The sequence below is a fragment of the Chelonia mydas genome, chromosome 11, assembly GCF_015237465.2.
Source record: "Chelonia mydas isolate rCheMyd1 chromosome 11, rCheMyd1.pri.v2, whole genome shotgun sequence".
Taxonomy (NCBI): Eukaryota; Metazoa; Chordata; order Testudines; family Cheloniidae; genus Chelonia; species Chelonia mydas.
The window spans coordinates 56,925,708-56,952,989 of NC_051251.2; the positions used below are offsets into that span (position 1 = coordinate 56,925,708).

General features: G+C 42.3%; 1 long non-coding RNA gene across 1 annotated transcript in view; it reads right to left on the reverse strand.

Annotated features, from left to right (window-relative positions):
- Positions 1-1,230: 1,230 nt before the first annotated feature.
- LOC122462406 overlaps positions 1,231-27,282 on the reverse strand; it is an 82,872-nt gene continuing 56,820 nt past the window's right edge. Inside the window, exon 2 of the long non-coding RNA XR_006284933.1 lies at positions 1,231-2,079. This is a non-coding gene — a long non-coding RNA (uncharacterized LOC122462406). The remainder of the gene's footprint in view (positions 2,080-27,282) is intronic.

The following is a 27,282-nucleotide window of genomic DNA, read 5'->3' on the forward strand; positions in this document are numbered from 1 at the left end:
TTAGTAGTTACTATAGTTAAGAGTCTATAGTATTTATGCTCCTGCTACAATTTTTGGGTTCTCTCCTGCAAAGTTCTAAAAATTTAACATTATCTCTTTAGTCTTGGTTTGCCTCTGCTTCTTCTCCCAGTTAGCAGGGCCTGGGTCACTGCTGTAGCAGCAACAGAGAGCTAGGCCCTTCACAGACGAAGATAAGTCCTTCCCTCCAGCAGCTCCCACTTCAAGTGGGCTTCACCTACCCTATTCTGCTCAGTAAACTCAGCAGTGAAAGAGTTCATGTGGACATTTGAAGTATCATCACTGGGCATTAGAGTTAACACCCTAATAAGATTAATGGGGGACAGGGGAGTTCACATCTCTCCAAGCCATTGTTTCAGGCTGTGAAGAGAATCAAGGAAACAACACTATATTTGTTACATTCGGGTCATATTTGGAAGGTTTACTTTGCAACCACCACAGCTAGTCATGTGTTCATTGAAACACAAAGCTATTTACACTGTAACAAATTAAAATATGTATTGCATAGATCCCAGGCTAATAGAAACTTCCCCACCTCACACGACTGTGTTGTGAGGATAAACTTATTAATGTTTGCAATAGAACTTTCTCATTCACTGATTCAAGGGTTTGATATGATTCAGTTCTCTGTTCATCAGTATTTATATTTCTTTTCAGGAAAGCAGTAAGGTGAGAAGACCTTTATTGCTAGATCACATCAAAGACAAAATTACCACTTCCTCACTTTTACTTTATCATTTGAAGGACACGCAGTACATTGTAGCTGATATAGTGAGTGTCTCTTCTTGTTGCACATCAATAGCTTTCAAAGATATTGGAACGCCAATAATTATTTTTCAAACCGTTTATGCAAGCCCCTTGTAAGAGCTGCATTTTTTATTCCTGGTGGCGAACACGTACTTGAAGGTTCTTGAACCATTATGTTATTTCAGTGGTGGGTGAATAAGGTGCTTAATGCTTCGTCTTCAGTAAAAGGAGGAAGGGATAACTGAAATATAAGGAGATATATTAATTGTTGCGTCTAATATTTTATGGAGAGGAAAATATTCCTTTACAACCCAGCTGTCTGTTTTTAAGAGGTACTCAAAAACCATCAGGAATGTATTTCCAATAACAAGTTCCACCAGTGGATAATAAAAAATCATGGATTACTCTGTGTGCCTAAGAAGCTAAAGGAAAAATCTTTAAAATACAACCGTCTTCTTTCAGGACTTTGTCTTTACAGTTATTCATTTATTATGTACTGTAGTCAAGCTTAACAAGGCTCTGAGACATAAGACAACGGTAATAACAAATATAGACACAAAAGCAGAGCTTGAATTGCGAAAAGGAGAGTGGTATTCTCAGCTCCACCCACAATTCAGTGCCTACTTGAGAGACTAACTCAGAGAGATGCTACTCATGCTAGGTGTTCACTGTAAGTGTGCTCCTCTGGTCTCCCCTCAGTGAAGTTTGGACACACCCAAAGCTAGGGCTGGATTAAGGCAGGAGTATGAGCACGAAGACATGTGACTGGTTAAGGAGAACATTCCATTTCTATTAAACAAAACTGGCTCCTTATTAGAGCAACTATTGCTGGAGCTGCTCCTCCTGCACCTTAGCATTCCTAACCATCTGCACAGAGTAACTTTCTGGTGCCTCCTTCAGACTCTTCCCTTCCGCAGTGCAGGCTCCGCTCTCCAGTTTCCATGCAGGTTGGTGCAGTGATGGGATCAGAACCTCAACTTTCATTTAACAAAAAATGTTTCTACTCCCTCCTGCTTGCAAAGAAAAACTCTGAAAATGTGAACTGAATGGAAGTGATGCAGTGACATCTGCAGCCACCAGCCAGAGGAGGAGCGACAGCCACTAGAGCAGAGGAAGAAGCCACTTGTTCTCAGATCCAGTCTAGTTTGCCACTGCTCCAAGGACCCAGGCTGGTCAGAGTGGGCTTGGATGCCCACTGGGCTCTGCAGGCTTGGCTCTCCCTGCATGCCCACCAGGATCTTCCTCTGTAGGTGGGTCTTAGATGTCTTCCATCACCCTTCTCCATTGTAACCTATTGGGTGTGGTGCATGAGACCTGAGTGAAAAAAATTAGATGATCATAATGGTCCCTTCTGGCTTTAAGATTTACGAATGTTAGTATATCCAATAAACACAGTTGTGCTGGTGTAGTTAACTGAAAGTGATTCTGACTATTAGATGACCTAGTAGGAAATTTGCATGCAACAGTCACAGTAAATGTGCAAATGCAGTTTTGGTCAGACTGATAGGCAAGTAAATTGCTTACTTGATTATTAGTCGTTTCCAGAATGATGGTTTTATTTACAGGATGGGTAAATGCCAATGGATTCAACACATCCATCTATTCAACAAGACTACGTACATACATTATTTGAGGCTTTTTTTTAAAAATAAACTAGATGGAGAACAGGTCACAGAATGTGCTTGTTACTGCTAGGCAACAAAATGGTGACAAGATCCTTAGATGACATAGGGAATATTGTTAATAATTCTATTGATAGCACATTTTCTATAGTAGGATAGAGACCATGTGCAATCTCTTATCCTCCGTCCAGAATACACAGAGCACATAGACGCTAAAACATGTAGATAACATGCTAAGACGTGTGGTAATACACCATCAAAGCTCAACCTGTAGACTAGCGATACAAGGCCTAAACAGCAACTTCTCAGCTACAGAGCTGGTTGAAAATTCCTTCAGAAAATGCCACTCCAACCAAAATTCTTAATGGAATCATATTGATTTCAACAAGCTTTCATTTTGATAGCATCAGAGTGTCCTGTTCCAGCATTTACGGAATGAAAATGTTTCACTTTGAAATTTATTTTACCTAAATATATAGGTAAAAATAAAAAGGGTCAAAATCAAAATGAAACATTTCTAGTTCATCTCAAATGTTTCAATTGACCTGGAACAAAAGATGTTTCAGAATTTAGTTTAATGAAATATTTCAAAACTGTGGCTTTTTGTCACAAATTTGGGACTCCCCCCCAATTCTCAGTGTTTTTCATGGGATGGGAAATCCATTTGCCAACCAGTTCTAGTTGGCAGTTTTGGGAAGATCTTGAAAAGGGCTGAGGCCTGGCCAGGAGAAAGAGGGAGGATAGGACACCATGTTGCAGTCTGCCATCTGAATTTTTTCTGAAATAAGCAGCCCAAATTTTGCTCATAGTGTGTGCTCCATTGTTAGGCTAAAACGGACGAGCAATGTACACAGAAAGTATAAAAGTGGCATTGATCATTTCTGTCAGTTATTTAATGAAGTTTATTTTAGGTTCAGACTTTTTTCCTTTAAGTCTTTAGTGTGGTCAGAATGGTCAGAGTGGACAACTGAGAATCAGGGTGCCTGGGGTGTTCTGAGGTTAAAACAAATAGTATTGGTAAAGTGCTCCAAAAGTCTCCCTGGGAAGCTGTGCTGTTATCTCTTGCCTTACCATCAGAACGAATGGCACCGCTAACTTCTATGTGAGGTTTTTGTTTTCACTCAAGTGCTACACTTGACCCATCAGTGGAATGCTGGGTCTATACTCAGATATGCATATGGATGCTCCAATGTTCAGCTATTGCAAGGTTTTCTGAACTGCCTCGGTCCATCTGTTGGAGACCCCAGGGCATGGCCATTAGTTAAGTTGAGGGGATGGAAGGCCATAAGGGTCAAGGAGGTCTCCCTGCTGAAGGCCTAAGGGCTTCTTCTCAACCCCCCTTAATAGAATTCAGGCCTGGCTGGTTGGAGTAAGCTCTTTTGCTCTTAAAACAATGTTGCAGTTGTAGATAATGCCTTATAGTGTAAGGTTTGGTGACGCCAAGTTAAAGATAACAGGAGAGAGAGCTACAAGGCCAGACAGAATGTGCTGGTTGTTTAAGTTGCTAGGAATGCTTGTTAGAGGTTGCAGGAAATAAATATTGTTGTAACCCATATAAGGAAGGCAGAGAATTTGTGCAAAGTTTTAATTGGCTGATGTGTAGTGCAGTAGCATTAAGGAATATAAAAGTGCAGGATTTGAGATTCTATTCTCCCTGTACCTTGTTTGCAGCTGCAAATAAACTTTTCTGCTTCTCCACCCTGTTGTGATTATTGAGTGACACACACCAGGTAACGAACCCCCTGCTGTTGTTCGCCTCTGGCACTGGGTGCCGGCAACACATCTGTAATTTTAATGAAAATAAATATAAACCACTACAGATTAACCCTTGCTCTTTGCATGAAGCTTGGTAAATGGCAATAAATCTTGGATACAACATGAGACAAAGAGCTTAGTTTCTATTGTACCTCAGCAGGATAAACACACTTTCCTCTGTGAAGGGAAAAAAATGCCAGCGTTGGGTTCATTATTGTTTCAGGAACATAAAAACTCTATTTCTGGAGATAGCTGCTGTGTGTTTGATCATACCATATTGATTGTGATGAACAAAGTTAAAAGGTTATGCTGCAGTCACATGGCCAAAGCCTGATACCTGTATTCTACCTATGGCGCGAATATGCCTCCCATGTGCGCAGTATTTAAGCAATCGGTAAGATCATAAAATAGGACAGAGCAGGAACTGAGGCACAAAGTGCTCAAGATCACATGGCAAGTCTGTGCCAGAGAAGGCAACTGAATCCCAGGTTAGTTCCCCAACCACTGGACCGTTCTTCCCTAACAATGAATAGCAGTTTGCTCCACAACTAACTCCAGGGAGGACACTGGGCCTACTTATGGGATAAGATGCTATTAAACTGGAGTGAGGCTATAACCCTCTGGTCCATAATTAGCCATTTGTGCTCTGCCGTATCCACAAATCAGCCCATCTGCCTGTAAAAACAATAGGTTGGTTTACTTGCCAAAAGTAGAAAGCCTTTGTATTGAAATACATGTGCCCCAAACATAAATAAGTACGTTTAAACAAACACTGAAGGAAGGTTAAATTTGGACATCTGTAAATTAGATGTTAGATTAAATTGGTAAAATAGTGACGAGCATAAACAAATAGATGAAGAGGCTGTGATTAATGAAAATCTATTAGCCATGTAAGAGGGGTCTTTTGCAACTTGAAAGCTAAAAACATGGGGGCAGATCCAAGCCAAACCGCTCTCGAACGGGATCCCAGGTGGGGAACAAAATTGGCTAAAGTTAGTTTGGAGCTCTGTTTTTCCTGGGGTTTGCTTGGGGTGGGGGGAGGATTTTGCTCCAATACAAGTTACAGCAGCCTCAGGGCTGCTTTAATTTACACTGCTGCATTCTGCACCAGCATGTCCCCTATGTGGGTAGGGAAGTTGAACGGGCGTGAAAAAGTGCCAGCTAGCTAGTATTGCTTTATGGTACCCCAGTGATGCCCTTATGCCAATGGGATTTACAATCTGCTTTCACCCTTTTTGCCCCCAAATCTTATGATCTGGACCACAGAGTGCCTCTGGTGAGTCACTATTATTCTAAATTTGACATGGACCTTTCGTTAGCGAGACCCTGGCACAGGGAATGGCAAAATCTCTGAAGGGCTGGCTTTGGACTCTCAAGGACATTGTAGCAACAGTAGTAGACAAATACATAACTGTTAAACAAATGTTAAATTAAAAAAAGAATCTAAACCCTTAACCCTCAAACTTCAAGGAGCACACAATACAGGTACGCTTTACTCTCTTATAACCTGGGCTGTCTGGCTGCCAGGAAGGTCTCTTGGCATCATTTTGCACAACCTGAGGGCTGCTCTAAAGTATACTGGCTACCGATGGCCCCAAGGAGCTGACGTGACAACTAAGGATCAGTGAGACATAGTGAAGCCTTGGTTACATCCCGTTGCCCTCTGACAGTCATTCCCTTGCTCTGGTGGCTCACCCTTCACTGGTGTAATCCTCCCAGGGCCAGTTATGCCAAATCTGTGATCTAATTCTGCAGGCAGTATGACACAAAGTGACTGTACCACACCCCAGGATCCGGAGCAATAATTACTGACTCTTTGTAACTACACTTGGATTCTCCCCCCCACCCTTTTAGCTATAATAAGATTTCTTAGTCTTAATATGTTGAATTAAACACCTACCTTGGGAGGGGAGGAAAATTGTAAGCTTTATTTGGTTTCCTATACAAGTGAGCAATTTGCTGTGTACTGTAATTTGTCTGCATGCTGGCCTTTTTTTGGTACACATGTAATTTTACTTTGGTGAATGACACACATTACTGATAGCCTGGCTTGCTGACCAGTCCAGAGAAGGAGACACAGAGAGGCTGTTAGATATTTGCCAAGAAACTTTGTCAGCAACCACAAGAGCAGTGACGAGGCCAAAGAAAATAAAGCTGGAGAAGTGGGTTAAGTAGGGACTGTTACTTATGAGAGGTTAATACAGACAAGCGACAGCTGGTGAAAACTGGATAAGAGAAAGTGGGATGCAAGTGCAGATCATAGTTATAACAACAACTCAGAAGGAGGATAGGACAGGAAAACCAGAAACAGGGGAAAAAGGTGAATGCAAGCAAGAACTCTGGAAGAAGTGAGGGATCATTGGGGGTACAAAGACCATGGTAGTGGAGCTAGTCAATTGTACCGGTAGAAGAGAGTCGAAGGGAAAATATTCTGAGTATCTGGTATCAATGGTTTCACAATTTTATGAAAATCATTGGACACTACTTGATAGGGGTCTGGCCCAAAGCTCATTCAAATCAGTGCCCTTTCCCCTGACCTGACTGGGACCTGGATCTGGCCCTGTGAGCATAAAGCTGTTATGTCGGCAGTGAGCTGTAGCTCACAAAAGCTTATGCTCAAATAAATTGGTTAGTCTCTAAGGTGCCGCAAGTACTCATTTTCTTCATGTCGGCAGAAGGTGGCTTATCTTTGGGAAATTGGAAGAATCCCACGGCACTTCAGTAGCACATCTGGAATTAGAAGCCAGGAGTCATGGTCCTAGTCCCTAACACTATAAACATTTCCTCCAAAAACAAAACAAAAAATTCTGCAATGTGTCTAACCAGAAGAGTTGCATATTGGAAGAGTCTGGCCTCATGCTGGAGGATGACTGATTTTATGGGCGTTTCTATGACACTCATCACTTTTGGAGCTGAGCACCTCACGTTTCTTTGATTAAATTATCTTCACAGCTCTTTTCTCCATTCCCATGGTGGTGAGAAAGTTCCAATCCCAGGTTGGGACCTAGGAGACAGAGAGATCGAAACTTGCCCAACATCACACAGCAAGTCTAGGGCAGAGCCAGCAATGACCCCAGATCTCCTTAACCAAAGACCATCCTTCCACTCTCGCTGGAGCATTTCCAACATTTGTTAAAACCCTCCCCCACGCCCCTCCCCGAGCTATGGGCTATTAATGCCCTTTCTAACTGAAAGTCAGTCAGCACCAGGAAGTATTCATTGTTGAATTAATAAATCACATGTCTAAGGGAGAGCTTTACATTTTTTGTACAGAATACGCATTTGGCCCAAATGCATATCATCCCTGGAAATATTGAGATGGCAGTAGGAGATGGCCTGGCAAGAGAAGAATTAGTTTACAAGAATGAGAAGCAGTAGGAAGGTTAGTAAATGCATTAGTATCTTTGAAAAGAGTTAGGGTAAAGAGGAGAAGTAAAGACTAGCTCTCCATATACGTAGATCTAAATGTGGACAACTGATTGAAAATCGAGGGCACAAGGAAAAAAAATGAATGTTTAAAAGAATTTTTTTAATAGAAATAGTATTTTCTATCACTGCCATTTTCTGACTCAACATTATTGTAAATAATCTGAGGCAAAAAAAAAAAAAAAATCACACAAACTCGGCTTTTTGTGGGATGAAGATAAACCTGATCTCAATGGAGACTATGAACTCTGCAGGGCAGGCACTGTCTCCTATTGTGCTAGGTGCTGTACCCAAAGTGAGGCCCCCGTCTGCCTGCGGCCTGCTGGCACCATGGCCACAATGACAAATACGCCCTGTCTGTAACACAGGACAGGTGCTGGGTGGCGGGAGAGAGAAATGGCTGTTCCATAGTCAGCCTGCCAGGGAATTCATTGTTTTTATCCAAGAACCAGAGAAGCAACTGGCACTGGGAAAAGACCTTATGGCACACAATAATATTTGGAAAACATTTTTAAAAACCCCCTGGAATAGAGGAATAAACACCAAGGCTTTCATTTAATAAGCTCTGCTAAATGATCAATAGATTGGCTTCAGATTTCCAAACATTGCTATGTAACATCAGAGAAGTTTTTCCTGATTAAAAAAAATCAAATACATTAAGAGCTCATATTCAAATGACAGGCAGTGCAGTGAGGCATTAGTATTCTATTTAACAATGTATTTTAACGTAATTGTTAATGAGAAATAAAAAGGAGCACTTCACTTATACTTAGAAATAGCAATGCTCTTTGTACAGAGGGTCATCATTATTATTCATAATCGTGTAAATAACAGTAGTGCCTAGGGACCAGCTAAGAACACGACCACTTTGTGCTAAGCACTGTTACAATCTGTGTAGGGATCAAACAGTCCCTGCCCCAGAAATCTTACAATCTAATAGCTAAGACGGACATAAGACGAAGGGAAATGGACATAAGACACAACCAGACGGAACAATGTGATAGTGGCAAATGTGATGTTAGTTGCACATTTGGGTTGTGTGTGTATACAGGGATGGCTATTGAATTTTTTAGAGTTATTGTTAAGTATATAGCGCCAACATTCTGCTCGGTGGCCTTACAGATACTAAATAAGACAGTTCCCTGCCCTGAAGTGTGCCCAATCCTGCAAACACTTACTGCTGACCAGAGTGCTTTCTACTGGGAGTAGTCTCCCTGGGTATGTCTACAATGGAATAAAAGACCTGCGACATGGCTGGCCTGGGTCAGGCTTTCAGGGCTTGGGTTGCGGGTGTAACTATTGCTGTGTATACATTTGGGCTCAGAGCCCGGGCGTTCCAAGTCTCCCCCTTTGCGGGGTCCTAGAGCTTGAGCTCCAGCCTGAGCCCGAAGATCTATGCAGCAATTTTACGGCCTCACAGCCCACGTCAGCTGACCCAGATCAGCTGCGGGTGTTTAACTTCTGTGTAGATGTACCCCATGAGTTCAGTGGACTGCTCATAGTAGTAAGCACCACACACTCCATACTAAGTGTTTGCAGGATCAGGTCCCAAATTAATACTTGTATCAGACTAAAGTGGCTGCTTTGCGAATATTCAAGTCCCACTTTCAACATTACTATTTTACTTTAGGCACCTCTTTTGATTAGTTTGTGTTTAATGGGAATTCATCTGCCCCACTCCTAGTTGTGAAGGGTGGCCCCTTCAGCGCCAGAAGTATGGTTATTACAGGGAGAGGGTGTGGTATCTTCCCCCACTCATACACAAAACTGGTGAGGGAAGTGAATAGCACAGGCTGGCAGTGGGAAGGATGGAAGTGTGCGGCACACCATGAGCGAGCAGTAGGGGCAATATTACGGCCTGCACTCTCTTGAAAACCCTGGTCAGTGCTGTTATCATGATACTCCCCTGGGTAATAAACACAAGCTAAAGATTATTCTATTACATTGGAAGTGGTTTCCTTGTCTGAGCACACGCTGTAAGTATGGGTGCTCCCTTTGTGTATGTGGTCCAAACTGAAGGCTCTATTTTTAATATGATCAATTATTCCATAAGCAATGGCTGTATGAGCTATCTCACTATTTTCAATACCATCAATTTTTCCTTTGAAGCTACAGTTTGCTCCCTTCCATACAGCCATAACTGTGGCTGCCATTCTTTGAGAGCCACTCATATAGCTGTTATGATCCGTGAAGTGTGCTTAACCTCCACTGAACAGGGGAACAAGAGATCCAAGCCCACTCTTGAACAAAGGTTTCCTGTGCTGTAGCTCATGATGCTGCAACCAGGCCACTAAAACAGTGCAAATTATTCTGTGTTTGGGTTTCATTTAATTAGTAAAAACCAAGGCATTAGGGCTTTTTACACTGTTGCATTAGGGTTTGCTAAACTGAGATCCACAGTAATACAGGTGTATCAATATTTAAGAAGACATAGTACAAATCTCACTGCCAGCTAGTGAAAAAGTTCTGTTAGTGACATGAGGAATCCTCAAATCAGATTTGATTTAGCATGTGGATTCTGTTGGAATGAAAGGTTATGACTCAATTGAATCTTATTGCAAATGTATTTGAAGCAAATTTCTCTCTCTATCTTTTTTTTAATTTTGAGCATTAATTTCCAAATGAATACATTTTTCCATATTACACAAGCATGTTTTTTTACAACTGTTAAACATGCATTGTGCACATTTGCAATTTACTACAAGATCCAACCAAACCAAATATTTTCAGTTTGGCAGGAATCAGGTACAAGTCAAGGGCGGTTGTTGCACTGCTCCATGAGCAGTTTGGTCAAGAGACTGACGTAGGCAACTGCTCCGACTGGTACGTTGGAGGGTGGGGGAAGCCAAGGTGCCACCCGTTCCCACTCTCATCTGTCCACCTGTAGGGGGGTCTGGCCCTGTGGATCTATGGAGTTTGCTTCCCTTCCTCTGATGAGAGCAGTAGTAGGTGTAATTGGAGCAAGGTAGGAAGTGGGCACCTTGAGGTGCTGTGTAGCATGGGCCACACAAATGCACACCCAGTCTGAATAATGAATATTTAAACAGTTGTACCAACAATGCATGGAAAACCCTATCAGTCTGGGAGGTAACAATCAAAATGGTAGAAGAGAACCAAACACTAACTACAAATTCCTCTATGTGCTGTTGATGAAAAGTAGCCCACCATAGGGGGCCCAAAGTGTGTGTGTGTGTGTGTGTGTGTGTGTGTGTGTGTGTGTGTGTGTGTGTGTGTGTGTGTGTGTAGATGGAGCAGCCATTCAGGGACTCTCCAACTATGTAAGGTACCACTATGCCCTCCCCGCACTACTGTATTATGTAAGCACCTCACAATCTTTAACACATTTATGCTCAAAACACACCTGTGAGGTAGGGAAATACTATCAGCCCTGTTTTACTGATTGGCAACAGAAAGACAGGTGAGCTCCTGACCCTATTTAAGTCAATGAGTTTTGTCCCTGACTTCAACGGGGCCATGATTTCACTCTAAATAACTGGCCCAAGGTAATAGCCCTGGCAGAGCACGAATTGAACCCAGGTATCTGGCTGGCACCTTAATGACTAGACCTTTCTTTCTCTCCATATCTGCTTTCTTTCCTCCACGTACAGGACTATTAGAGGTCATGGCAATGCAGGGGAAGGGGCTGTGGCACAATCCAAACCCAATTAAAATAATAAATCCCAACCTCTGGTAAAACAATGGAAGAAATGTTAAGACTATCCCTAAACCTCCAGAGCACAATAGGACAATGAGTAATGGACAGAATGAGTTTTTAAAGAAAATGTCTTGCCAGAGAAACTTGATTTTTCCTCCCACAGAAGTACAAAGTTAGTGGAAAATGAGACATGCACTAACTGGAGTATATCTGAGCCAAGATTTTCAATGTGCCTTGATTTTTAGTGCCTAGCTTGAGGCACCTTAAAAACTTCTCATTTTCAGAAAGTGTTGATCCACTGCTCTCTGAAAATCAGACCCCTTTAAGATGTCTTAAGTTGGGCACCCAAATAATTGATGCACATCAAAAATCACTGGTCACTTTTGAAAATCTTGGCCTTGGATTTTAATACAACATGCGATTTTGGATAATAATGCAAACAGGCTCGGATAGAGACACTGTCACATGGTCCAGAAACTAGCCAAAGCCCATAAATAAAGGGAAAATAGCAAGTTATAAGCAGGTGCCAGGCTGATATGACTCCTCTGATTTTAACATATTTATTACTAATCCATTACTAGAATGGCTAGTGATGTTTGCAGTGATACTAACATGGGGAGAGCTGTGAACAACAGAAAGCTGGAGAAATTACAGTAACTCCTCACTTAAAGTCGTCCCAGTTAACATTGTTTCGTTATTAGGTTGTTGATCTATTAGAGAACATACTCATTTAAAGTTGTGCAATGTTCCATTATAAGGTTGTTTGGCTCACCGAGCAGGGTCGGGGGCTTACCCCACTCCGCCCACCCAGCATTCCAGCCAGGGATTGGGCCAGTCCCGTACCCTGCTCCCTGACAGGAGTGCCAGGTGGGCAGAATGGGGCAAGCCCCCATGCCCCGACCCCACTATCCAGCTGGAACTCCGTGCAGGCAGAGTGGGGCAAGCCCCTGCGTCCTGACCCCACTCCGTGGCAGGCGCACCGGGTGGGCGGAGTGGGGCAAGCCCTTGTGCCCCAACCCACTACACCCCTGCCTCAACCAAGCTTCACAATCATCATTGGTGAGTACAGTGTTAAATTGTTTGTTTAAAATTATTTAAAACTTACACTGTATATGTATATTATGTCTTTTGTCTGATGAAAAAAATTTCCCTGGAACCTTATTTACATTAATTCTTACGGGGAAATTGGATTTCCTTAACATCATTTCACTTAAAGGAGCATTTTTCAGGAACATAAATACAACATTAAGTGAGGAGTTACTGTATAGGTAACAGAAATTAGAAACCTGGGCAGAAAACAAACAAAAACCAGTTCAGCTTGATGAAAAATATAAGCTAAAAACATCTGGGGAAAAGTCTTCTCAAATACATGTTTTTTTGTCTGCATGAGTGTTTGCTAGGTGTTTTCATTTATACGAATATGGGAGTTTGTGCGTGAACACATATTCACATGCCTGCTGGAAGTCATTGCCTGGCCACCCCATATAGCCTCCTGTGCCCCAGCTTCTGGAGCTCCGGTCTGAGTCTTTAAGGGGCTCTAGCAAAAGGGCTACAACTAAGAAGGCTACCAGAGCCCTCTGATTCTTTGCCAGCATGCTCAGAATCGGAAGTGGGGACAGAAGAAACTAGAAGTCCCTGTTGGGGCCAATATGGGGGGCTTCCTGCCTAGGGTGATTTGAATAGGCAGTTCACTGGAGTAGAGCTGGACAAAGGTTTTCAGACGAATAGTTTATTCACCAAAAATAGCAGTTTCAGCGAAGCCCACACTATTACTGAATTCACCAAATAGGTTCAGCTAATTTTGGGGGGGGGGGAGGGGGGGAGGGCAGAGAAGTGGATTTAGGTGCAATTCACAAAATGGCCAGAAGTGGAGGGGCCACCCAGTGTACAGTTTTTAGCCCAGAGGTTAGGGCACTTCCCTGGGACGTGGGAGACCCAGGTTCAGTTGCCCGTCTGACATGGGGCATGTTGCCAGAGAGTGCCCTAACGGTGTCTTCTATTGAGGCTGTTTCACTTTGTATAAATACTTACACAGTCATTGGGCCCATAGAAAATGAGAGTTCAGTTTGGAAGCTGGCAGAGAGACAGCGCGGCTGGGGGGAGTCCCTGCTGAATTCCAGCTTCCCCCAAAGGGAATATTTGTACTGCTCTGAGACTAGTTCCATGGATCAGGCAGCTCCAGCACTGAAGTGATCAGCATCCAGACAGAGAGAGAGAGAGAGAGAAAGTCGCACCCTGCACCGTCTCCCAAAAGCCAGCCAAGACCCAAGGCTGACCCAAGGGACAGAACCCTGTCCCACTCAGGAGTGAAGAAAAAGTAAGAAGGCATTTCTTTAAACCAGTCAATACCACAGTACTTCAACACTATATCTCAGGACATGTAACTTCAGTTGTGCCAGCAGCCTTGGGAAGGTGCAGGTGGGAAGGTGAGGGCTGAGTGTTAGGAAATGGGGAATTAGCTTATTTATAAATGTTTATTAATTGACCTTAATCCTTTCCCAGATCTTATTTTTCTGTTCCCAGTAAAGTCCTGCCTCTATTATACAGTTATTTTTGGTGTATCATTCCTCTGCTGGGGTTGTTTTATTTACTTTAGTGTCATCTGGGTGTTACATTCCTTGCCAGCTGGTAGTAGTATTGTTGATTTTCTCAAGGGGAAGCACCTTGTGTATCTGTCACAGTAAGAAGTTGCTTTGAGAAGAGGCACTAGGCACAAAGAAAAAAGAACTCAAGACCTGACCCATGCGAGGAGAGGGGTGATCTCTGTTATGTTCACAGCACACACACAGAAGTTGGATGCAAACCAAATACTCTTGCTGGAAAGTTGAAATGTAACACTACAGTATTTCTAGGAATTCAGAGTGATAACACACAAAACCTCCAAAACAGAATGAGAAAAAACAGACTGCTGTCTGTGGCAGCAAGGCGCAACACATCCCATTCCCCCTTATTTTAATATGGCTCTTTCCAGGTTGGCTGTCTGCTAACTAATTCAGATGACCCAAGTCACATGGCTTTCCTTGGAGTCCCCGAGTCTGCAAGCTGGACCAGGAAATCCCTCACACAAAGTGATAGCTTGTCATTTTAACCAATTTTCAATGCACTCAAACTGCTCCAAATATGGGGGATATCAGAGAGAAAACGGAGGAGGGCTTAAGCCACACCTCAGGGGAAGCACTATGTGAACTATGTATGTTTGAGTGTGAGGGTTATGAATGTTTTAAAATTAGTGGCTGTCTTGAAGAAAATTAATACAAAATTGGTATGATCAGCAGTAAGGAGGGGGAAGACAGGAGCATAGGAGAAGGGATGCTTAAGCAGCAGAAAATTGTCTCTATACACTTTGTACACATTCCAGTACAAGAATATGGAGCAGAGGATAAGGCGGGGTAGAGTTATCACATCTAAGGTTGGCTGACCTATGAACTCCCCCACCCCATACATGTCACACAGCCTGGTGTATAAGCCTACAGCCCATAGGTCACGCACAGAGGTCACAGAAGGGCTGTTGCCATTTGGGACTGTCAGAGATTGTGGTGAATGATGACAGAAAATGGGAGATGAGTAGATTCATTAAGTGCTCCTGGAACTAGAGATATGGAGATATTATTGTGTGGGATGCGTTTACCTGCCAGTGACACTTTCCCATCACAGAACCCTGGCCAGGGCTGCCAGGGGTAAGGTGGAGGGAACATGCAAAAGTGGCAGTTTGCCCTAGGCATGTAGGGTCATAGAGCCGCTCACTGAAATTTGGCCTGGCCCCACCTCCATTATAATGGAGGGGCAACTGTGCGAAACCTGAGTGGCATTGTGCAACTTCTCATGCCTGGTTGCAAAGCCTGGAATGAGGAGCTGAGGATAGTCCCATGGGACAGGAGCTATTGCTGCTGGGTGAGTGTGGTGTGGGCTTGCGATGCTATATGATTGAAACATGACCATTTACATCATTAATATTGCCACTATTAGACTTGCCCCGGACTTGCCCCAACAAGGACCTGCCCCAGACTTGTCATGGCCGGGGGAGAGGAGCCCCCTCCTTGGCCTGGCCCAGCCCAGCCCAGCCCTGCTGGAATTGCCGCGGCCGGAGAGAGGTACCTCTCTCCCAGCTCCTGCGGCAAGAGAGGGCTGGGGGGAGTCCTCTCTCTCCCCACTGCAGCCCCGGGGCAGCCTGCACCCCAAACCTCTCATCCCCGGCCTCATCCCAGAGCCTGCACCCCCCCTCACCGCAACCTTCTGCCACAGCCCTGAGCCCCCTCCTGAACCCCTCATCCCCAGCCCCACCCCAGAGCCCTCACCTCTAGCCGGAGCCCTCACCCCCTGCAACCCAGCCTTGAGCCCCTCCTGCACTCCGAACCCCTTGGCCCCACCACAGAGCCTGCACCCCCAGCCAAATCCTCACTCCCCCCACTCCCCTAACCCTCTGCCCCAGCCCTGAGCCCTCTTCCACACTCCGAACCCCTCGGCCTCACCCCCACTACATGCATTTTGTTATGTGCACCAATATGAAGGTGATGTGTCACACATCACCTCCATAGTGGTGCACATAACAATATTCATTCCACACATGGATGTAAAAAATTAGAGGGAACACTGCTGAGGACCTTCCAATCTTTTGGAAGTTACCAGAGATTTTGCAAGCCAGCAGTTTGTTCTATCATTGCTTCAAACCTGATACAAGAACTCTGCAATGATTGTATGTATTTGATTTCCTTAACCATTTTAACTCTCTCCTCTTTCTTCTCTCTTATAAATAAATCTTTAGATATTAAATACTAAAGGATTGGTAACAGCATGATTATTGGGTAACATCTGAGTTACGTATTGACCTGGCTGTGTGGCTGATCTCTTGGGATTAGAAGGACCCTTTGTTTGATTAAATTGGTTTTAAATAACCACTCATCATAGAGTCCAGTGTCTGGGTGGTGATATGAGTGCTAAGGAGTCTGCACTTCTTGTTAAGTTAACCAGTGTGGTGAGACAGAAGCTTAGTTTTGTTTCTGGTTTGGTATATCTTATGGAAGAATAACCACCAGTTTGAGGTGAGTTTGCCCTGTTTCTCAGCAGTTCATCCTGAATATAGCATCCTCAGCTGTGAGCCACGGAGGCACAGTGACAGGGCTCTCTCTCCAATCCTCTCCACCTCCCCTGAGCAGTAATTGTTTTGGAAGGGCTGGGGGGCGGGGGGGGAAGAGCTCTGTTTCAGCTTTTCCCCAGGGTCCCAAAAAGCTCTCTGTGGCCCTGACTTTGGCAACACCATTTGTAACTGGGACCACGTGTGGATGTGCCTGTGCAATTATTGATGGGAGCAGGACAAGAAAACAGTTTAGTATTAGTGCTGTGGCAGTGTCTATGGCAGGGGTGGGCAAACTTTTTGGCCCAAGGGCCACATCGGGGTGCAAAACTGTATGGAGGGCCAGGTAGGGAAGGCTGTGCTTCCCCAACCAGCCTGGCGCCCACCCCCTATCCAACCCCTCCCACTTCCCGCCCCCTCAGAATACCCCCCCATCCAACCCCACCCCCGGCTCCTTGTCCCCTGACCGCCCCCTCCCAGGCCCCTGCCCCTAACCACTCCCCGGGACTCCACCCCCTATCTAACCCTACCTCGCTCCCCGTCCCCTTATGGCCCCCCCGGGACCCCACCCCCTATCCAACCGCCCCCTGCTCCCTGACTGCCCACCAGGACTCCCTGCCCCTTATCCAACCCCCCGGCCCTGACCCCCTTACCATGCTGCTCAGAGCAGCATGTCTGGGAGCTGTGCCGGAGCCAGACACACTGCCATGCTGCCCTGCATGAGCGCACAGCCCCGCTGCCCAGAGCGCTGCCCGCACGGCGGCGTAGCTGCAGGGGAGGGGATACAGCAGGTGAGGGGCCGGGGGCTAGCCTCCTGGGCCAGGAGCTCAGGGGCTGGGCAGGACGGTCCCACGGGCCGGATGTGGCTCGCGGGCCATAGTTTGCCCACCTCTGGTCTATGGGCACCGTCAAGGATCGTTGTGCTAGATGCTGTACAAACACCACACAAAGAAAGTCCAGGCCTTGAAGAGTTTATGATCTAAGTAACAGATTATAATCTAAACAATTGAATGTAAAAATCACTAGGCAGTAAATCTGGCTTTTTCTCTTTCTCTCTCAGTGAGGAAGAAAACTAGCCTCTTAAGACAGGATCCATGTTAAGTGGCCAAATAGGATACTATTTCTTGTACAAAATTGGAGAAGAAAAGGCCTGCTGATCTCTTGCTCTAATCTTCCTCTCCTTGAAAAATTCAATGGCCAATGATACACCTACCACTGGTAATCTGCTATGATGAAAAAATCCATATAACCAGTCACAAAGCTTAAGTGCCTAATACTGAATGTATTGGATATCTCTATAAGAGGTTAAGGAATGATCCACAGACCGCAATATGTACATAAAATCTGTCAATCAAATTGATAACAAATAAATAGATTAGTAAAACTGGTCATCTCATCACAGACAAAGAAAGCAGACAACGAAAATCATGCACGGCTGGTTAGCTGGCCACCTTTGAGCTTCTCTCTCCTTTTTAATTTAAAGAGAAAAAATGGAATACTTAATTAAATAATTCAAGTCACAGTTCAGGGCACCTATATTCTCCCTAATAAAAATAAAAACACACTAAAAGAACATGCATGCATGCTAACAGCTTACCAGAGGTAACCCATCAGTCTCATGGGGCCTCTGTACAATTCTTCTAACCCTTCCCAGGAAGGATTGAGGGACCCCCCTTGGACCGAAAAGCCTATCCATTTAGTGGCTCAGAAGGAAGGCCCTGAGTCAGTTTATATTCAAGATACTTACCCCAAAGTCCTTTCTTTGTCTGTTGGTCTCTGGGGAATCCAGTTTGAACCAGTCTGGGCCAGCCTTTCCAGGTGGCAGTACCTTTCTGGAGGTGTTACAACCTGAGTGAATTTGCCTATCACCCTCCCCCCCTCATGGTTCTCAGTTCCTGGAGGAGCTGTGGTCACCCTCCCCCACGGGGTAGAACACACTCATACATAAAACTAATTCATTTTTAAAAAATGGACCCCAGAGATGCTGCAGGGGGTTGCAACATCAGTCACCTCTCCCACCTAGAGAGGTTATATACAGTCCCGGCCCACAATAATACATACATGTAACACCATAAGGTCTTTCAAGGATGTTGTAGGAAACTGTCACATTTTCCACAATCGTTTAAGAATACTGAAGTGGCAAACACCTCAGCTACTTGGCCACCCCTAACCTGACGTTGCTAACTATGCTGAGATTCTGGGACAAGGCTCAGCTCAAGTTCATTATGCTTGTTGCTAGCTCATATTTGAAACACCGCTCCATAGCTAAATCCGATGGCATCACCTAGTCCCATTCACTAAATCCCCTGACATCACCTAGTCCCACAAAACATTCATTTTCTAAAGTGCCTAAAGTCCTGATCCCCAAAAGACTTAAGCACATAAGTAAACCTCTAAGTGTTTCCAGAGTCAGGCCCTAAGTGAATATTAAAAATATATTGGAGTCAATGGAAAATCCAAATTGCAGGGCTAAGTTTGGCCCAGTGCACTGAATTCCACTTTTCCAAGTAAAGAATGCACAGACACAGAAAATACAGTATTAATATACAGGCCACAAATATACCTTGTAACTGATTAATTTAAATAAACACTTATGGGTCATTTTTAACTTGAATCTAAATATATCTCAATAAGGACCCAGCAAAAACACATGTGCATAGTGTTAGGCACCTGAGTAGTCTCGCTGGAGGAAAGCCCGGCCCCACTGAAGGTGACTGCAAGGCTCCCATTGACTTTAATGGAGCCAGGATTTTGCCCGTTGTCTTCTGTGTCAATTGCTCGTTATGCATAAAGTTAAGCACATGTATATTTGCAGGATCAGAGCCAAAATCTTCACACAAGACAACTTCAAAAGAGTCATTATGGTTTCTAAACGGAATCATACAGAGTCTCTACCTCTCCATGGTTTTTTTTTTTTTTAAAGTTAAACTAATGAAAAATAAAAAATCATGAACAAAAAGACTACAGCAAGGGGTAGGGAATTCAGAGTGGAGGATGGCAGACTTTCCTTACCTCATGCCAATGTGTGATTTCCCCCCTCTTTTATACATACGTGTGCGCACACACACACACACACACACACACACACGGGTAACTGAGGAGGATGGCGTTTCTGCCTGAACTATACATTTCTTGGCTTTTGTCAAGGCAGGTCACTAACATGACATTAAGACAGAATAGCGTTCTATAATTCTACTCGACTTAATGTGACATTGTGAAGATTTATTTACTATGTCCATATTTCTTTGATTCTCTCACAGCGAATAGAGTGGTAGAAGCGCACCAGTCGTTTTGTATGGCTTTGGGGACTATGAGAAGTGCTTTAACTCAATAGAAACAAAAGCACCGTGGAAACACTGGAGAAGAAAGGATCAGAAGCCCCATAGTTTCTGAGTACCCTAAAACATCTATGTGGATAGCGCAATAATATTTAAGCATGAGAAACAGAGTGCAAAGATCATTTTGAAGTGTGAAATTAACAGACTCTTCACCTTCTGCCTGGAGAAAACTTTCAAGGTTTCTGAGAATAAAGAAAAGGACTCAAGCACCTGAGCCACCCCAGCTTTGCAGATGACACATCTTTGCTGAAGCTAAAGACCTTGAAGCAAACAGGAGGGAACTCAAGATTGAGGAATGTGGACGTCAGATCCTTTTGCAAAAGACCCAAATCCTATTCATTGCAAAGACAGAAGGAAAAAAGATCACAGTGGGTAGGAAATAATTGGAAGCTCTAAAGGAATATGTCTGTATGGCCCGCAAGATAGATAATATTCCAAACCAAGAAAATGGGGTGAGGAGAAGAATCAAACCTCGATATGTGGAGTCGTTAGGCAACTGACAGGATAATAAAGAACAGGCTCAGATAAGAGTCTGTGCAAGTCCAAAGTAATATTATTTAAAAAAAGAGAACAAACAATCTCTGTCTAAAAAAATAAAAAAATAAAAGATAGATTGACGTGTACTGTCACCTTTGGCAGACAGAGAGCATAGTCACAGTAAAACTAGTGCGATGACTGGGCAGTAACAAAAGGCAGCAACAGTCAATAGGGTCTGTTCAGCAGGGGAGAATCTTTGTATTGTTTACAATGTCACCTGAAAGTGAGAACAGGCATTCGCATGGCACTGTTGTAGCCACTGTCGCAAGATAGTTATGTGTCACATGCGCTAAACATTCATATGTCCCTTCATGCTTCAACCACCACTCCAGAGGACATGCCTGTCCATGCTGACGACATGTTCTGCTTGATAACAATCCAAAGTAGTGTGGACCGAAGGATGTTCATTTTCACCATCTGAGTCAGCTGCACCTGAAGAAACTTGATTTTCTTGTTTGGTGCTTCAGGTTCTGTAGTTTCCGCATCGTAGTGTTGCTTTTAAGACTTCTGAAAGCATGCTCCATACCTCATCCCTCTCAGATTTTGGAAGGCACTTCAGATTTTTAAACCTTGGGTCAAGTGCTGTAGCTATCTCTAGAAATCTCACGTTGCTACCTTTTTTGCATTTTGTCAAATCCGCAGTGAAAGTGTTTTTGAAATGAACAACATGTGGTCGGTTATCATCCGAGACTACAGAATATATGGCAGAATGCGGGTAAAACAGAGAAGGAGACATACAATTCTCCCACAAGGAGTTCAGTCACAAATTTAATTAATGCATTATTTTTTTAACAAGCATCACCGGCATAGAAGCATGTCCTCTGGAATGGTGGCCGAAGCATGAAGGGGCATACGAATGTTTAGCATATCTGGCATGTAAATACCTTGCGATGCCGGCTACAAAAGTGCCATGCTTACGTCTGTTCTCACTTTCTGGTGACATTGTAAATAAGAAGCGGGCAGCATTATTTCCCGAAAATGTGAACAAACTTGTTTATCTTAGCAATATGCTGAACAGAAAGTAGGACTGAGTGGACATGTAGGCTCTAAAGTTTTACATTGTTTTGTTTTTGAGTGCAGTTAAGTTGAAAAATACTATTTCTTTTTATCATTTTTACAGTGCAAATATTTGCAATCAAAAACGATAATATAAAGTGAGCACTGTACACTTCGTATTGTGTTGTAATTAAAATCAATGTATTAGAAAATGTAGAAAAACACCCACAAATATTTAATAAATTTCAATTGGTATTCTATTGTTTAACAGTGCAATTAAAACTGTGATTAATCATGATTAATTTTTTTAATCATGATTAATTTTTTGAGTTAATCACCTTAGTTAACTGCAATTAATTGACAGCCCTAGTAACAATAACACCCCACCCCCAAATTTAGCAATCCACCCATCCCTCAAATCCTGGGGAAGAAATTTTGCCTTCCTCCAAGCATTCTTCTTTTGTTTCTCAAACAGCCTTTCTTGTAGCTGTAGAGTCTTGAAAGACTCTATCTGACTTTAATGGGCTTTGGATCAGGCCCTATATCCCTTTCTTTGAACATGTATGCAAAGGGAAGAGAAAGGGAAAGTTGGAGTTAACCATTTGCATACTCAGGATCAAATAGTGCCCCTGCACTCTGGCACTCCAGGTACTTACCAGGCAGTTGGAACAAACATTAATATCTGGATAACAAAGCACAGAAGGATGTACTATGAAGTAGAGTAAGGTTGGCCACAGACAGAGAAGAACAAATAAACTAATAAATCAAACTATACTGAAGGGTGAAGGATAGCTTCAAGACTGTAAAGAAGGTAAATTGGCAATAGTCCCCTGTTCCCCCACAAATGTTATCTTTGGGTCTTCATGATGTAGGTCTGTAGTACACAGCATATGAACAGCTAGTTATTGCCCATTCACTTAATTTACAGCTGGATATGATTCTACCATCTTTACATCTGCACACTCCCTCATTTGTGATATCATCTTTTTATTTTTAGAGCTGTTTGGTCCCCAAATAGGTATTTATATAACAAAAAAGCTTACAGCCCAATCTCACAAACCCACACTAGCTTAACTTTACACACATGAAAAGCCCTCATTCAGTCCAGTGGGACTACTCACATGAATAGAGTTAAGCATGTATAAACAGTTGAAGGATTGGGCCCTAAGTTACTCACATGCTATAACAGCCTTGCAAAATTCTATTTGTCTGAAGTGAGTACATTGGTTTGATGGGCAAGAAAAATATCATTAACTTTGTCACCATCATGGTAAGGATGGGTGAGTAGGTGTGGATGACATGAGGGCTGATCTGTATTAATTTAGGAATACTGTATGTGACCAGGGGATAGGAAATATTTACTGTATGACTATTTCAGAACATGTACGGTATGCGTTGGTAGTTTAGTTAGGTAGCAGGGTTGTTAGGAAACGAGGAAGAAGTAATACAACGATTCCAGATAAAACACCTCCTGGTAAACAGGTCAGGAGATTAAAAAACCAATATCTAAACTATTAGCTGTGAAGCTGCTAATTCCTAGCTCTGGCCAAAGTTACAAAAGCTCTGTTTTGCCAAGGCTGGAAACTGACAGATCATAAGGACACTAAACAGTTAAAATGTCACTTTCTAGAAAGAGGCACAGGGGGGCAGTTGTCTGTTAGCAGTTCAGAAAGAACATGCAGACAGAAAGAAACAGATGGGCCCTGCAAGAGGAGTCTAGAGTACTGGGCCTTCCTAAGTTGCGAGGGGATGCTATGCCTGAGGGAAGATAGATGTATGTACAGATGGTTTATGGTGTTAAAATCATTTTTCTCTTCTGCTTTGCTGTTAAGATTAAACAAAACTTCTAAGAAAACTGCCTGGTCCCAGCTCCTGAAGGGAAGACTTGCAGGTGTGCAGGCCGGCAGAGAAATCATGGTTGTTACTCAGAGTGCCGTAGCACAAGACCTGGTCTAACAATGACAATCACGGGATTCCACCTCAGCACAGGTGAAGGCAAGAGGCTTAACACCTGAGGTGGGTGAAGTCCGAGAGATCATTGAGGGCTCAAGGCCCTGTAACTGTGACAGGGAGTTTTGTAGCTTTTCATGTAAAAAAAATTCAAAGTTCTGTTGTGTTGTCTGAAACATATAGCTCTTAAGCCACTTATTTAGTGAGTTGCCAGTGAAAGGTAAATCCCCACAAGTCTGAAGTTTTCATCTGGAGAAGCATCCAGAAGTAACTAAACTCATTTGAAACTCTGCAACCTGTAAATTATACATATACAAAATGAACAGTCTATCACAGCTCCTGCTTCTGCCTCTCACTGAAACCAGGATATTCCGGGTATGAGGAGAATACATGTTTTGTAAGACTAGCAAAAAACATATTAAGTTACCCACACTGAATTCACTTTTAAAAAAATAGTTCATATACTGAAAAGAGAAAGACATTAAGGGGCTGATGGTGCCTAATTCCCATTGAAATCAATGGGAGTTAGGGGCCTAAATACATTTGAGAATCTGGGCCTAAAGGCCTGAATTTCAGAGGTGTTGGCTGTTGAATACACAGAGGTGAGTAACTGACTAATCTCTATTCCTTTCTAGCTTAGAGCTTTCATACTTCTCCCATAACATTGCCTACACGGTTTACTGACTAGAAGCTTGTGGCCTTCCTAAACAGTCTAGGCAGCCACAACTAATACTACACCGATCACCCACAGCTCCTATTTATTTAAGGAAAGTCAGGCCATAAACCCCATCTCTTCTGGGAATTTTACAGAGTATTTTTAACACCCTGGGTGGGATTTTCACAAATGCTCAGTATTGCCCTAATTCTTCTCCCAGTAAAGCCAATGGGAATTTTAGCACTGACTTCAAGGGGAGCAATTAAGCCTATGTCAAGTGTAAGTTGTGTCTCTTTCCAAAGAAAAAATATGTGCTAGCCAGGAATAGATTTACACTTCACAACAATTCCGTAACAGGTACCTTTGGATGAATCTCTTCTTACATGAGATTTGGCCCTCCTGCCAAACTCTATGAACAGAGAAAACCTCGAGGGGCAGGTACATGAGTACTAAAACATGATGTTGAATTTGCTTATGCATATAATGAGGCTGAAACATAGGCAAGTTAAAGTAAAGGAAATACAAAATAAAAGACAGGAGACTGGTTATTTTAAATTACTGTCAAGTAAGATTTGTTTTTTCATTAAATAAGTGACTTGGGGTAAAGAAAAAAGGAGCAAACAGGCCCATGAAAATCTGCCAGTTATACGATATTGTTTTTCAAGATGCACATGGTAAAAGACTGAACAAAGTTTAGTAACAGCAAATGCTGTACAATAGAATTTCTTGTAATGTACATAGAGCTATATGAATTCCAATTGACTTAATCCAGAAAGCATTTCCACTTGAAGCAAGTGGAATTATGCAGTAAAGTTGCCTATGCATAGTTCTGTGCAAATAATTGACTTTTTCGGTTTGGCCACTGACCCGAAAAAAAAATTTCACTTTGAATTGACTCAAAACAAGTTTTCAAATTTTTCAATAAAACTAAACAAAAAATTTGTTGGGGCTCAGCAAAATATTTTGTTCAACCTGAACCAGAGTTTTGTTTCAATTTTGAGGATGTTTAAATGGTTTTTAATGTTTTTTTTAATTTAAAATGAGGGAAATTTCTGAATTGAAATGTTTTTCCAAAAGAAAGTCAAAAAGTTTCATTTTACAAGTTCCGAAATGAAACGTTTGGACATTTCTGAATTTTCTTTTTTAGTGTTTTGACTGAAACAATTTGCCAAAATGGACCCAAATTTGCAAATTGTTTTGGTAGACCCAAATCTGCATTTTTTTTATGAGAAAAGTATTTGCGAGAAAACTTCTGCCCCGTTCTGCTTATAAGTGTTTGGAAGATTAGGCCCTCAGTCTTTACTTGATCAGATTCTGATACCCTTACGCATTGCCTTCAATGGAACCACACATGGAATAAGGTTCTATTCGGCATGAGTAAGAATATCCTAATCTAGCCCTCTATGGAACGAGATGAGTATATTACTTGAGTAAGAAGTGCAGGATTTTGCCCCTTATGAATACATCAAAAGGATGTTAGTCAGTAGACATGACAAAATAGTTTGGGAGTGAATGGTGGTGATGATCATTCTATTTTAACATTTTCTATAACACCCATGATCATAGCATCTGAGTGCTTGGCTGGAATTTTTTTTTTTTTACATCTGAATCTTCTGCACATATGATTTCCAGTACGAAGAAACCTTTGAAAAATGAGGTAGAGTATTGAGGTACAGTATAGTGTAACCCCAGGCTAGTATACTTTGCTGTCATAAAGAGGTTTTCATTTGTGATGGTACATTTGAAAGATAAATCTATGGTTCAAAAGACAATCCATTGGGAATTTAGCTAAAACATTTGTGCTGTTTAGAATGTTTGTACATCGGCAATGATCCAAAGGCCACTGAAGTCAATGGAAAGGCCAATGTATGTTTAGTTGAAAGAATATATTTTAATGAGTACCTAATAGAGTAAATCAAAGCAAGTAACCCAAGGCAATGGACCTTGAGGTTTTAAAGGACTATGGAATTTAAGCTTAAGAAACTGAGTGCAAAGATCAATGTCAAGACTGGAATTAACAGACACTATTTCACTAAACGAATTTAAAAAAATAAAGGACTGTAGGAGAATGACAGCTGCCTCTGAAGATAAAAGGAAACTTACCTCTTTAAAGGTGCTTGCTTTTTCTGTACAGAACAGGCAGCTGTATAATCAGTGTAGCAGAGGGTCAGATTTAGGTTCAATACAGTATAATTCTATTGCAGTGACCATCCAAGACTATTTTGGCAAGCTTAAATGTATTTAAATTGCCCTAGCTAGTGGCTTCAAAAATGGCTATAGACAGTAAAGATAATTATAGGCAGAAAAATAATTGTGAAGAGGGGAGGACAGTAAAATAAAGGGTAAAAGACAAAAAAAAAGACAAGGAAATAATAATAAAAAAATATTACAAACACAAAATTAAAGAGAGCCCCAAACAATTTGAAGGAGGGAAGGATCACAAAATAGACAGAATTGAGGTCGGGCATAGGAGAGAGGAGCCCTACAAAAAGTGAAAGAAAATGAAACAAATTTAGATTAATAAATAAAAATCCAAGAAAAACATGTAGCTCTGGAAAACAAAGAGAAATATAGTTAGAAGGTGGAGGAAGATTTCTGAATGAATTAAAATTAATCGAATAAGAGAAAATATTTAGAACAAACTGCCTGCTTTTGAAAGCAGTATTTCAAACTGATCATCTCATTTTACATCAGACACATTGAGTGGAACAGGCCTATTAATTATCAATAATTTATGTAAGGGTGGAAGGCCTTTCATTATAGAAACAGCACAATAATCAATGTAAGCAATTCTGGCCCCTACTCAGCAAAGTATTTAAGTACATGCCACTTTATGCACAGGAGAAGACCCACTGATTTGAGTGAGACTACGTGCTGAATCAGTGCCTTTCTCAGTATCAACTGTGTGCCCGTATTATACATTGCTAGAAATACAAGAAGAATACAATCTGTATTACCCTGACCCTACACTATTTAAGCAAATGGGAATATTACCAATGACCTCAATGGAAGCAATACCGCAGACAACTATAAAGAAAAAGATCCAACACTAAAAATGCTGCTCTGACAGATTTCTCATTGTGCTAATTATTAAAGAATTATTTTACTCGTGTATAAAGTCAATAATATGTTTGTACTGTACCTTTATGTAAAGAGAATGAGCTTTTAACTATGATATGACTTCACCTCTAACTTCTAGCTTCATAATCCTAGTTTGTATGCTGTGTATTTTGTGTTAAGAAATCCGTTGAGAGAGAGTGATATATTGTAGCTAATAGAATCATAGGACTGGTCTTCTAGTTCAATCCCCTGCACCCAAGGCAGTACTAAGTATTCCATTCCTGATAGGTGTTTGTCTAACCTGTTCTTAAAATCTCCAAAAATAGAGATTCCACAACTTCCCTAGGCAATTTATTCCAGTGCTTAACTACCCTGACAGTAAGGAAGTTTTTCCTAATCTCCAACCTAAATGGCCCTTGCTGCAATTTAAGCCCATTGCTGCTTGTCCTATT